At 40.8% G+C, this 12293-nt stretch overlaps 1 protein-coding gene and 1 long non-coding RNA gene across 5 annotated transcripts in view; one reads left to right on the top strand and one right to left on the bottom strand.

The window, feature by feature from the left end:
• The window catches only part of Mgmt (O-6-methylguanine-DNA methyltransferase), a 272039-nt gene that overhangs the window by 74091 nt on the left and 185655 nt on the right, over window positions 1–12293 (bottom strand). The gene's annotated exons all lie outside the window — the stretch shown is intronic.
• On the top strand, window positions 4350–8138 carry LOC102017452. Its single transcript, XR_263662.1, has 3 exons — window positions 4350–4421; window positions 4652–4784; window positions 7416–8138. It is a non-coding gene; the product is annotated as an uncharacterized LOC102017452 (long non-coding RNA).

Genomic DNA, 12293 nt, shown 5'->3' with positions numbered 1-12293 from the left:
AGCTCCAACATACACACACTTATACACAGAAACTGGTTCTCTAAGATTCACAGCAGCAAAGCCAAAACTGTCCCCCATTCTTGACTATTTTCTCTTTATTATAGATTGGTATGTAGTAGGGATTTTTAAAAACCTTTACATTTTGAAATTGAGTCATACTGAAATATTTAAAAAATTATAATAGAGAGAACTCCCACGTGCCTTTGTCTAGTTTTATGGAAGCATAATCTTTTCTACAGAATCACAGTGCACTGTCAAAAGCAGGAAGCTGACATTGTACAGTGCTGTTAAGCAAATGGTGTATCTCATTTAGATGCCATCTACTTTTCACACTTTTAAAAATTTAGGTTGTTATGAAATTAAAATAATTATGCTTTGCAAATGAAATTTTATTATATATTTAGGTTCCTATAGCTATAACCCCAAGCAGGATACAAAACTGACTGATCATACAAAGACAGTCCCTCCAGCCACCCTATGTAGACATGTCTCTCTCCCACCCTAGTCCCTGCTAGCCACTGATCCCATCTCCATCACTGCAAGTTCATCACTCTGTGAGTTTGATATAGTCACATCTGTTAGGACTGGCTTCCTTCACTTAATATAACGGCTTTTAGGTCCATCCAAATTGTATCATGTATCAATACTTTATTGCTTTTTTTATTTCTGCTTTTGTAAGTATTCTACTTAATAGATGGACTACAGATCACTTTTACTTTCATCTTTGAAAGGACGTTTGAATTGTTTCTAATTTGCTGACATTACAAATAAAGTTGCTATGGACATTTATATACAGTTCTCCAGGGTGTCTGGGAGGTGTGCAATGGTGTGCACAACCCTGAGGTTTTGATTTTTAGCTCCCTATTGACTACCAATGAACATCTTTTGATGTGCTTTTTACTGTAGATACATTCTCTTGATAAAGGCCTGAAAATTTGGGTAACTACAGCCAAAGAACCAACCAAGTCCTTACACAGGGCAAGTGATGGTCAGGGGAGGCTTTGCTGAATGGGTAGGGAGGAATTATTTTTTTTGGAACGGGGAGGAATTCCTGAAGGACTGGCTAAAGTGAGCAGATAGGGGATGGTATTTACTCAGGGAAGAGTGGGCCTTGCAGTTCCTATCAAAGAGTTGTGTGCTTCCCAAGACTGGAGGACAGGTACCTGCTCAGCAGGCTGGGGCCCTGGGCAAAGGGTCCTCCAGCAAAACACAAGGAGATGGGAATTCTTCCAGAGACAGTAGAAAAAATTAAAAATAAGCCAAGAAAAATTCAATAGTTAAAACAATGACAAGAAGCAGCAGCAGATATTCTTGACTAAGAAAGCTCCGACATATAAGAGGCCTGTCATGAGTCAGGGTTCCGAGAAGAAACTGACTTCTGCAGGTAGAATGCCTGCAAATCATAGCTGAACCCCATCACTGCTTCACCCTAAGACAGTCACTCTTTCTCATTTTACAAGAAAGCTTCTAGGTATCACCTAGGTTCAAAGAGCAGAACAGATGCTACCAGAGAAGCACAGGGAAAAGGTCTGTGTGGCCACTAAGGCAGAAGAGCAGGGAGAAGAGCCTCTAGGACACTACTACTCTGAATGGCCACTAGGCTCAGGATCAACATCTGGACAAGCCTGAAGGGGCCCAGCAAGGATCCAGGCACTGGGCATCTGCTCCTCATACCTGCGGCTGGTGCTAGGGACAAAAGAGCTCCACATGGATCATAAGGGAGTTGTTTTAACTTCAATCAGGAGAGCAGTGAGAACACACTGTAGGATGGAAATGGATGAGAAGGGCTTCCTGGGAGCCAGCTCTTGACCCTTCCCTTCCATGCCTGGATGTTTGAATGTCTGTGGATGGATGCCAGGAAAGGGGGCTTCTCTGTTAACCCTGGAGCATCAGAATAGGCTCTTTTCCAGTGATGGTGAACCTTTTCCTGCTTTCAGTGATGCAAACAGCCTGCTCTGGCACGTGTGCCGTAGGTTCATCACCACTGCTCTATTCCAGCCCTTCAATAGCCCTGTACTGGATCCCAAAGTCAGGCCTGGGAAATACCATGTGAACTCAGGCTGGCTCCTATGGCAAGAGATTTTAACTAGTTTGCCTTTCCTCAGCATGTACAATTCACCAACCTTAATGTAAATTCATAGAAAGTCTACAAGTCATACAGTGGGTTAAAAAAAAAACCTCTTCCTTGTACTACAATAGCATGTAATCGCTGTCACAAATCGATAGGATATGAGTGAAAGGAGTGTACAAGGTCTGTGAGCTGTGCTCATTTGCTCCTGAATTGCACCGCAGCATAATACTGCTGCTTGGCTGGCCTTTTTTTTTTAAATCAGAGAAATTTTCCAGCCTCTACACTTAAACAGTGGGATTAGAATGAGAATGGTATAATGGAGAGTGGAATGATCTGTTCAGTCACAGCAATTTTGGGGAAATTACTTTTAATTTTGTGACATTTTTATATTCCCATGAAGTATGTAGAAGTTCTCTGTATAACTATAAAAATGATGTGTTGTCTGGTAAACAAAACACTTCTGACTCTAACTTGCAAAGAAGGTACTAGTTTTGTTTCTTATGGCTAATTTTTGCTGTTATTGTTTCAATGGCATGAAGAGAATGTAAGACAGCTATAAGTCCTCAAGGCACCAATGCTGGAAAGACTAAAATCTTTCATTCCAGGATGAAAGTGCATCATGGATTTGTTTGCTGACCATTTTCTCCAACAACAACAAAAAAACACATCTCAACTTTAAATTCCCCAAAGGCCATTCTGTACTTCAATAAAATGTTCGACATTCAGAGGGTTATACTCTTGGCAGGAACATTTTACAAATATTTCACTTATTTTCTTAATTAGATACATTTCCCTTCAGTTATTTCCACAATTTTTGAACTTGGCTTTACAGAACCTTACAGCCATATAGATGTCCACGATGCTTGGGAAAAAGAAAAGCATTTGCTGGTCAGACAACACTGGCTCTTGCAGCTCTCTGCCCTCAGATCAGGCTCCACTCCGTCCGTCCCACAAAGGTTCCAACTCTGTTCAACCAACCCGAAGTTCCTAACCATTCTGTTTAGACCCTTTGAGCACAGTGAAACTTCATAAAGTTTGGGAAACAGATATTATCAGAGTGTAAAATTTAATCAAACTAAGTGTTCTATAAAAATACTTTAACCCAAAACTCTTGCTTTGAAAGCTTAAAATAAAATTGGTTAATCTTATGACTAGTGTTTCCTTTATACTAAGGATGCTCTTCTTAAGGTGACTTTTAAGTTATGGCTCTGTATCACATAAGTCGCATAAGTGACTTTTAAGTTATGGCTCTGTATCACATGTACTGCACATACAACATAGCTGATGAGAATAATACAGTATGTTTTACCCCATAGATATCATGAAAATGTTATGTAGTGAATTTCCCTCAAGGCACTAAGGATTTGATAACATTTTTATGTGAAGTTTAAGGTTCATGATAAATATCTTACAGTGTGCTTCCTACTGTCTCAACTGAAAGATATATTCTCAGAAAAGATTTTTATTTGGTAGGTGGAGTCTTTTTCTCATGCCTGAAGTGACTGGAGGTGACCTATGCTATCTCCCTCAGCCCTGCCAAGAGGCATAAGTAGCTAAACAAGAACGGCAAAGTATTGCACACTGCATGGCTGACTGTTCTCTGCCTCTCACAAATGACAGGGGTCTGCACTTGTTTCTGCTAGAGAAGAAATCTACCCAGGGTGGCACAGCTTTCCAGAAGTATCTTCTGACAGTGGCCTTTGCTAGCTTATACATCTGCAGGAATTCAAAGTACAGAAATAAAGGAACTAGGTGTGGTGGTACATGCCTGTAATCCCACCACTCTGGGAGGCTGAGGCAGGAGGATCACAAGTTTGATCCTAACTAGGGTAACTAAGTGAGATGTCTCAAAATAAAAAGTGAAAAAAGGGCTGATGATGGAGCTAAGTACGAAGGCTCTGAGTTCAATCCCCAGTACTGAAATCGGGGGGCAAAGGGAAAAGGGAAAACCACTGCTAATGGTTTGACTTTGATCACTATGATACAGTACTACATTATTTCAGGTCTCTAAAATAGTAATCCGGAAGCCCTTTCTCCTTACTGCTCAGACTGAAAATAATGGCTGCTACATGGAGCTTCCACACATTCTTTGCTCAAGCCTCCTCTTTTGAATTTTATGCTCAACCTTCCTGAGAAGAGTGTTTCTTGGCCATAATGAAGGGGGGAGGCTGGGCGGCCTCCATAGTTACACCGTGGGCTTGGTATTCACAACCTGTCAAGGTAGCTTTATGACCTCACAGCCAGCTGCTATAATTCCAATAATGACCTGGAGACACCAAAAGAATCTAAATTTATCACTGTTCCTTGTAGGACCTGTTTCATCACTGAGCAGAAGGGCTGGAGGAGGGAGGTAGGTGATGGAGATACTCCAGGAGCCTTGCCTGACGCTTAGTGGTGCTGGTATCAGCCAGCATGGTGTGGCCCTGAACCCCTGCCTGGCCTGTACCCCTCACCTGCCCAGGTCCCCACTGCAGCAGCCCCACTGTCACCATGGTGCATGGTGGGGAGCAAAGCCGCTGCTTTCTGCCAGCAGACAGAAACACTCTGTGGGCTGTGAGCCACATATAATGCCATTTCCAGGAGCAAAGCGGCAAGAAAATGTCACTGACTGATGTCAGAGTGGGAGATGGGCTTCATGGCAAGGCTCCCTGGCAGTGGAGAAGGTAGGGAGGAGAGCCCTGCTTGCAAACAGACCAGAAAGTTCAGTCTTGAGGTAAGCTTCTCCTGCTCCCCATTAGATCCAGGCACTACTCAGAGTCCTGCCTTTTGGAAGAACAGAGCAGAAGTTGTCAGAAGGGTTAAGATTTACTGATTTATGGCAACCCTGGAAACAAGAAAACCTAGCATGTGTTAGAATGGGACAAGTCAGGAGGAAAACAGCATCACATAAAACCATTAAAAATAATTGTAAGTAATAGAAAATGATTTTCTGCACAAAAACGGAAAATACAAGGCTGAAAATATGTACACAGAAGTTTTTTATTTAAACACACGTTTCAGGTAAATCAACTCCAATGATTGTTGCCAAGAAGGTCTGTTTGCCCTGGACCACTAGGGATGCTCACACATCTCACAGCCAAAGCAAAGGATCTGCTGCCCTGCCCGTGGGTAGTCACCACTAATGCAGGACAATGGGTTGCATATCCTACCATAGCTACTGGTGAAACTGTCACGATTTCAGACTCATTGAAATAAGACTCCAGAAGTCTCTAATCAATAACTGTTTTTTCAAGTGCTAGGACCACAGGTGTGCGCTACCATACCTGGCACAAAAAATACACTCTTGATGCTCAGTACTACCATTGTTTATACTATACGGAATGTATTCTCTGTGCTTAGAAAGTGAAATATGAGATCATTTCACTTTCACTATCTTAATTTAATGCATCTGTTTGCATATTTACCAAGAAACTCCCAATGAGATAGAAAATTTCATTTCTTCGTGTGCTTTTTCTGCAGAACAGTCTTCTATAATGGTATCTTTTATTTAAAAGAATCAATTCATCAATTTAAAAGTGATTATAATTATCAAATGATTATTCTCTATTAAAGACACTATAACTCCAGCTGTACTCTTAGCACAAGGCAAACCTGATGTGGCCCAGTCGCTCTCAGCTGTGTCATCCTGTTGATATGAGCCCCTTCCACACTGACCTTCACAAAGTGAGTGCCAAAGGATGACCTTTATAGGACAGCAGTGTTGAAGTGAGAGGTCAGCTGGGGTTGGCCCTCTTTCTTCTGAGCAGGGAGATACTTTCCTTCACTAGTCCCAGCTATTGGTCTCTCTGTTGGTCTCTCCAAAGCTCATGCCTGATGACAGGCAGTGATGACACGTGGCATGGATGCCAAACTGGGACAACAAGCTTCTTACAGAGCCTATTTATATCTCTGTACTACATCTTTACAACTTGGAGCACAAGATTTTATTACCATGGAGACAAGGGTGTGGGATACAGACAGGATAGAGGATGGACAAATGTTCATAAAAGCAAACAACCACACCCCTGGAAAGAGACAATAGGAGTCAGGCCTGTCCTGGCCATTGCTGTGGATGGAGCACCTGTTTTCCGCTTGTTTCACACGGAGACAGTGGCTTTGCCCCAGCTTCCTGGCTGAGACTGGCTACACTAGGCATTTGTCCTTAAAGTATGAGTGCACTTCTGCTGAGACAACGGGACTCTTACATGCCTCCCTCCTGACTTGGTATGCAAAATGGTAGTGCACAGAGATGAAACAGGGTCATGACCTCCCACAGCTATAACACAGTGGTGCTTGCCCTGAAACCTGGCAGGTTTTGGTTTCTGAAAGGGGACCTGTGGGGCAGTGGTACTGGATCAACTGAGTAATACAGTCTAGTGACCTCTTCTCACCAACCTGTGTGCCAGTCTCTTAAGACTGCTGCCAGCTGCCCTGGGAGACACCATCTTCCTTCTCTAACAATTCCCTTTTTCCCTTGATTCTCTCAAGAGGTCCCAGCAGCAGCTCTTAATCCACCTCTCTAACCTATACTTCTGTTCTCTGTCTGCCAAATGGACCTGTGTATCCACAGCAGCTCATAAGCCTGAAGAGCACCAGTCCCAACACTGAAGTGGTCACTCCTGCCACACACCTGGCTTTCTGCTCATGTCCCACTCTCCTGAGCACTGCACTACTATAAGTCAATAAACTGCACCATGGGGCACTCCTCTGCCTGCTCCACGCTGCCTCCCCTATTGGTCAGAGTCTTCTTGTTTTGAACACTTGTCGCTTCAATCTGTCCATTGCTGGTCATCACTACAGCCATCCCACTGCTAACCCAAACTCCCCTCCCCTCCTGCCTAGATCATTGGGACTGTCCATTTCCAAATCCAACACTCTCCACACCTATAGCAAGGGTGACAGTCCAAACCAGAACTCCATTAAGGCAACCCTGGGCTCTTGCATTCAAATGGCCAGCAAATGCTCTTACAAATCTCACAGTACTGGTCCCCAGGTCCTCTTCAATCTTAATTTGGCTTCTTTTTCCTGCTATGCTGCACACTGAGCACACGGGGGTCCTCCCAGATGTCTCTAGGACACTGTGTAATCCTACTCCAGAGATGTCAACATGTTCTTCCCCTTCCCATGGCTCAACTCTCATTTAAATAGTACACCTCAGGGAAGCCTCCACTAATCCCACATATAAGATCTGAACCCCATCGTATGTTCTCCTGATGCCTGGCAGTTCTCTTGGTAGTGCTTCCCTCAACTAGAATTGAGTATGACTTACTCATTAGTTGTTGAACATCACCATCTCCTATACACCGTGGATTCCATGTGGCCAGGGATACCATATCTTAATCTTATTATCATGTTCCCAACACAGGTCCCAATACATATTTCAGGAAGGGAAGATTTGGCCCACCAAGGACCTCTGAAATAAAAGACATCATCTAGAGCTCAAGGACTATGAACACTGAAGGCATCCTAGCTTCTCAACTATCTTCTGGGATGTTGTCTCAAGAAGACGAAGTGACCAAGGCTTTCCCACGTTCTCTAGAAAGTTACTTAACTTTCATTTTTCTTTGCAAACTTTTTTCACATTTTAGGACTGTGTTTCATTCTGCCATCATGATAACTAAAAAAAAGTCATTTGCATTTACATCAAGTCCTTGCTCTCAAACACAAGCAACAGACCTTAAGAGAAGACAGACACAGGAAGGGAGTAGACTTTACGAAAGCTACCCTGGGAGCCACTGAATGGGGTGGTGGTGGTGATGATGGTGGTTACCACTGCAAAACCAGCAGGTCCTTAAGGCAGACCGTTGATTAATAATAGGCATTCAGCTCCCACCACTAATGATGTGGTACCAAAACATCAACACTCATCCTACAATATCAAAATTAGTCAGTGTGAAGTCTTATTTAAAGAATGAGTAACCTCAGTATTAGAATAAAAAAAATTTTTGAGTGGTTATCAAATTGGATGATTTTGCCCCCAGCCCCAGAGCAATTATGTCTTAACATCTTACTGTGGTTTGGATCTTAAGTTTCCCAAATTACATGTTCCCTTATTTTTAAAACTATTTCCATATACATGTTAATTTGTTTCAGTTACACTAAAAGTTTATCCTGTTTCTTTTTTTGTAAGAGTATTTTTGGTTAATGTCTTATACTGAGTAACTACTTTGAATATAACAATATATCATGTAATAACTGTTGTTATTCTCTTTATTATTTGGTTATAGAAACATGATTTTTTCATAAAATTAAAAAATACTTTGTGGAAAAAAGAGAAGTGTCTTAAAGCTCATATGCTGAGGGGCTGGCCCCCTATGACTCAGTGTTCATGGGTGGGACCTCTGGGAGGTGAGTGTATCACACGGACTCTGACCAATTAGTCTATTGATGGATACACAGCTTAATGGGTTTTAAGGGAAGGGCTTTGTTACGGAACCTGGCTCTTTGTATTCTGGCCACTATGAGACAAGCATCTTTACGCTACCACATCCTCCTTGCCACAGTCCTTCACTTCACCACAGGCCCAGAGCAACGGGGCCAAACGGCCATAGACTAAAACTTCCAAACCATGAGCCAAAATACACTTCTTTTCTTTAAATCGATTATCTCAGATATTTTGTCACAGGGACAGAAAGCTAAGGTACATCTTAAGATGGCATGAAAGAACTCTTGCATTTATTTTAATCAAAGGCAGTGGAGACAATTTCATAGCACTCAAGACAGTTAAAGCAGAGGAGTTAGGAATGCCTTCCTGCAGTAGCCGAACAATTGCTGCATGCATGGCCCTCGAGCATTTGCAGCTCAGTTCATCTTTCAAACCCAGGCTGAAGCAACCACCTTGTTGCTTCCGATCGATACTTTAAAATATTTAGCAAAGACCTATATAAAAGGGATTAGGTTTAGCAAAAGGTATGACTCTTCTTTTCCTATAAATTTCCATTATGTTTTTATATAAATGATGTTCAGTAAACTTACTTAAACATATTAAATACCACATAAAACCCAATTTCAGATGGTAAAAACTGGTATGAGAAAAATTCTTATCACCCATGATACTTTCATTTCTCACAGTTTTGGAAATACAGTGGCCACAAACTGAATCAAATTTCTCCATAAAATCAACATTCAACCTAACCACTGAATTTGACTGGGTTCTTGTCCAACTCAGTTGTGACCAAAACTGTGGAATGAATCAAGTTTGTGAAATGAGGTACCACTACATGAGGTGGCGGTTTCTTCAACTGACATATTCAGGCCAAGAGTACTCACAACCTGGAGAACTGGCATCAAGATAATTTTGACTGGAACCAGAGGGCTGACATCACCCACCTACCCCAAGACACAACAGAAAGCCTAGGTGAGAGTGGATGGTAGCCTGCAGAATGAGTGCCCAATAACACTTGACTACTGGCCTTGCCTGCAAGGCAGCAGGCATGGGAAGGGTGTCTTAACACAGATAAAGACCTTGAAATAATTTTTTGGGGGGCTGGGTATCTGCATATATAAAATTGTACTTGTGGCAGAAAAGTGCTACAGATCCCCTGGTAAAGATGAAAAGGTAGGAGGGAGAAGTGTATTTTGTTCCTTTTAATACAGAATTTTTTTGAAATCAGTTTGTGGGATTTGAACTCAGCTTTGAGACATGGGTAGGTCATACAGTAAAAGCTCACAGTGGCCATTCTGGATTAGGGCTCCAAAAGAAGTAACAGTCCTCTGGAATGAAGTGTCATTTCCCTGAGAGGTGTCACTGAGATGAACCCTGTACAGCTGTGGGCAGTACAGGCTGCCTTGCAGGGCCCTCTGAGCCCTGTCATTTTGGGGGATGACTCTAAATGGCCACCCTGCAAGAGTAAGGGTGATCTGTCATTAGACCAAACTTTAAAGGAACTAGAGCTCTGCTCCAAACATATTTATTCTGAAACTAGAATGAGCCAATCCTAGACTCCTAGTGCCCCTGCCCCTCCTGGAGGAAGAAAAAAAAAAATCCTCCCAGGCAACATGTCATTTCTATGTAAAAATTTTCAAATGTAATAAGATGACATAAAATAAAAAATAAGCTACACGAACAGACAAGACAATATAAACAGAAACCAGTAGAAACAAGGACTAAAACTAGATCTCAAGGATTCCAGATGTTGGAACTTAAAATGACTGTGTTTTACTAAATCCAAGTAGAAATTAAAAAAAAAAAAGCAAGGTAGTGAAATACAGGGAAAAATCCAAAACTATTTTTAAAAATGAATAATATTTTCCTACAAATGCCTCAAATTCATCCTGCTTTATAGCCAAGTAGTATTCCATTATGTACAGATACTACATTTTCTTTATTCAATCATTTGTCAGTGGGTATTCTGACAGCTTTCAGGATTTAACTATTCTGTACTGTGCTGCTGTAAACATTGGTATGCATGTATCACTGTAGTAGGAAAATGGATGTATCTGGAAAATATATAAGTCACACACGCTTAAATACTTTATGGTATCTCTCATTTGAGTAAAGCAAAGTACAAAGAGAATAATAAAGGATGGATGGAAGGAAACAAGGGGATGGACCTCTTACAGATGGGAAGGGGATTTAGAGGTGAGGGAAGCAGGTAGGTGAAAAGGGGAAAGGGATTTAAAAAAAGGGAAATGACCTATATTGTGTATATGTACCCCTCCCCAACAAATATAAGTATGTACTTGCAAACATGTACTAATAAAGTTTTAAAAAGGAATACTATAATTGATGTTACTGAAATAACATATTCCATGAATGAATTTTAAACCAGATTTGGCATAGTAGGAAAGAACTTTTGTGAATCATGCAGATAAAGTAGTGAAAATAATGAAGAGATATCACAAGATTAGGAGGCACAGTGAATTTTATTATATGTGTAAGTGGGTTCACAGAAGCAAATGTGAGAGACCAGTACAAAAGCTATACTTAAAGAAATGAGCCAAAAATATTCTAAAACTTTTTTTATTAGTACATGTTTGCAGTACATAATGATTACATTCATCATAAGGAGTTGCAGATATACATACATGCACATATACAACTTAATTCTTTTTTCAATCCCTTCCCCTTTTCTCCTTTCTCCCTTCCTCCACCTTAAAAGTCATTGAGCTGTGGATTCAGACATCCCTATGATCTCAATGCAAAAGAAGAAGCAGATGTGCACATCTAGTCAGAATCTAGAGAAAAGGCTCTACTTCAAAGAAGCAACACTTACATCAGTAGCTGACTTACCAAAAACATGGAAGCCCGAGGAGAAAGGCATGACATCTCTAGATTCTGAACAGTATAACTGCCAACCCCAAGCTCTACAAGAACATCATTTAAAAAAGAAAATAAAAACAGACTTTCTTACTAGAAATTCCACATGAATAAAACACTTGAAGGTAAAGAACACTGTGCTGGTAAGTATCTAATAGGCATTCAAAGGCAAGTTTTCATGAAGATATGCATTTTTTAATCAAAAAGTTTTTTCTGATATAAAGGGAAGGTAGCACACAATTTATGAATAAAATATACCAAAATGTTTATTATAAATTATGTGTATCCAACTGGTTCCTACTGAATGTCTTTGTTTATTGCCTGTTGTGGATGCAACATGTAGTCCTGTATAAATGGTAACAAGAGGAAGGTGAAGAAGTTGAAGGTACAGAATAGTGTGTATTTTGCAATGACATAAGTGACTGATGAATCAGATAGTAATTTTAACTCTAGGATGAAAATTTTTGTGCTATTCAAAATATAATGGTTAAATATAATATACCCTTAAAATTAATGTGCATTATTAACATTCACATTCTTTGTCTATATCACTGAATGACAAACACTTTCTTAAAGGGCTGATGGTACACAGTTTAGGGCCATATGGTCTCAGTCTCAACTATATGACTCTACTATTGTGCCTGAAAGCACACAAAGGCAAGATACAAATGGATGTGGTTGTGTCACAATAAAACTTTATTTATTAAAAAAAGCCCAGCTCCAGCCCTAGTTTACCATTTCCCATTCTAGATAATGAAATAAATGAAACTCCAATTAGTTGTACTTTCTTATTCATGTTGTATAAACGCTTCCACCAGAGATGATTTCTAGCTAGCAGTGTGACAGCACTGAATGTAGCTTTGACATCCTCAGAAGCACACCATGATAAAACTGACCTCAAAGGCACAGATAGTCCAGGGATATAGCTCAGTGGCACAACGCCTACCTGCCAAGTGCAAGGTTGTGAGTTCAATTATGGGTACC

This window comes from Chinchilla lanigera, unplaced genomic scaffold (genome assembly GCF_000276665.1).
Source record: "Chinchilla lanigera isolate Chin_1 unplaced genomic scaffold, ChiLan1.0 scaffold00076, whole genome shotgun sequence".
NCBI classification, from domain to species: Eukaryota; Metazoa; Chordata; class Mammalia; order Rodentia; family Chinchillidae; genus Chinchilla; species Chinchilla lanigera.
This window is presented reverse-complemented; position numbering and strand designations above follow the sequence as displayed.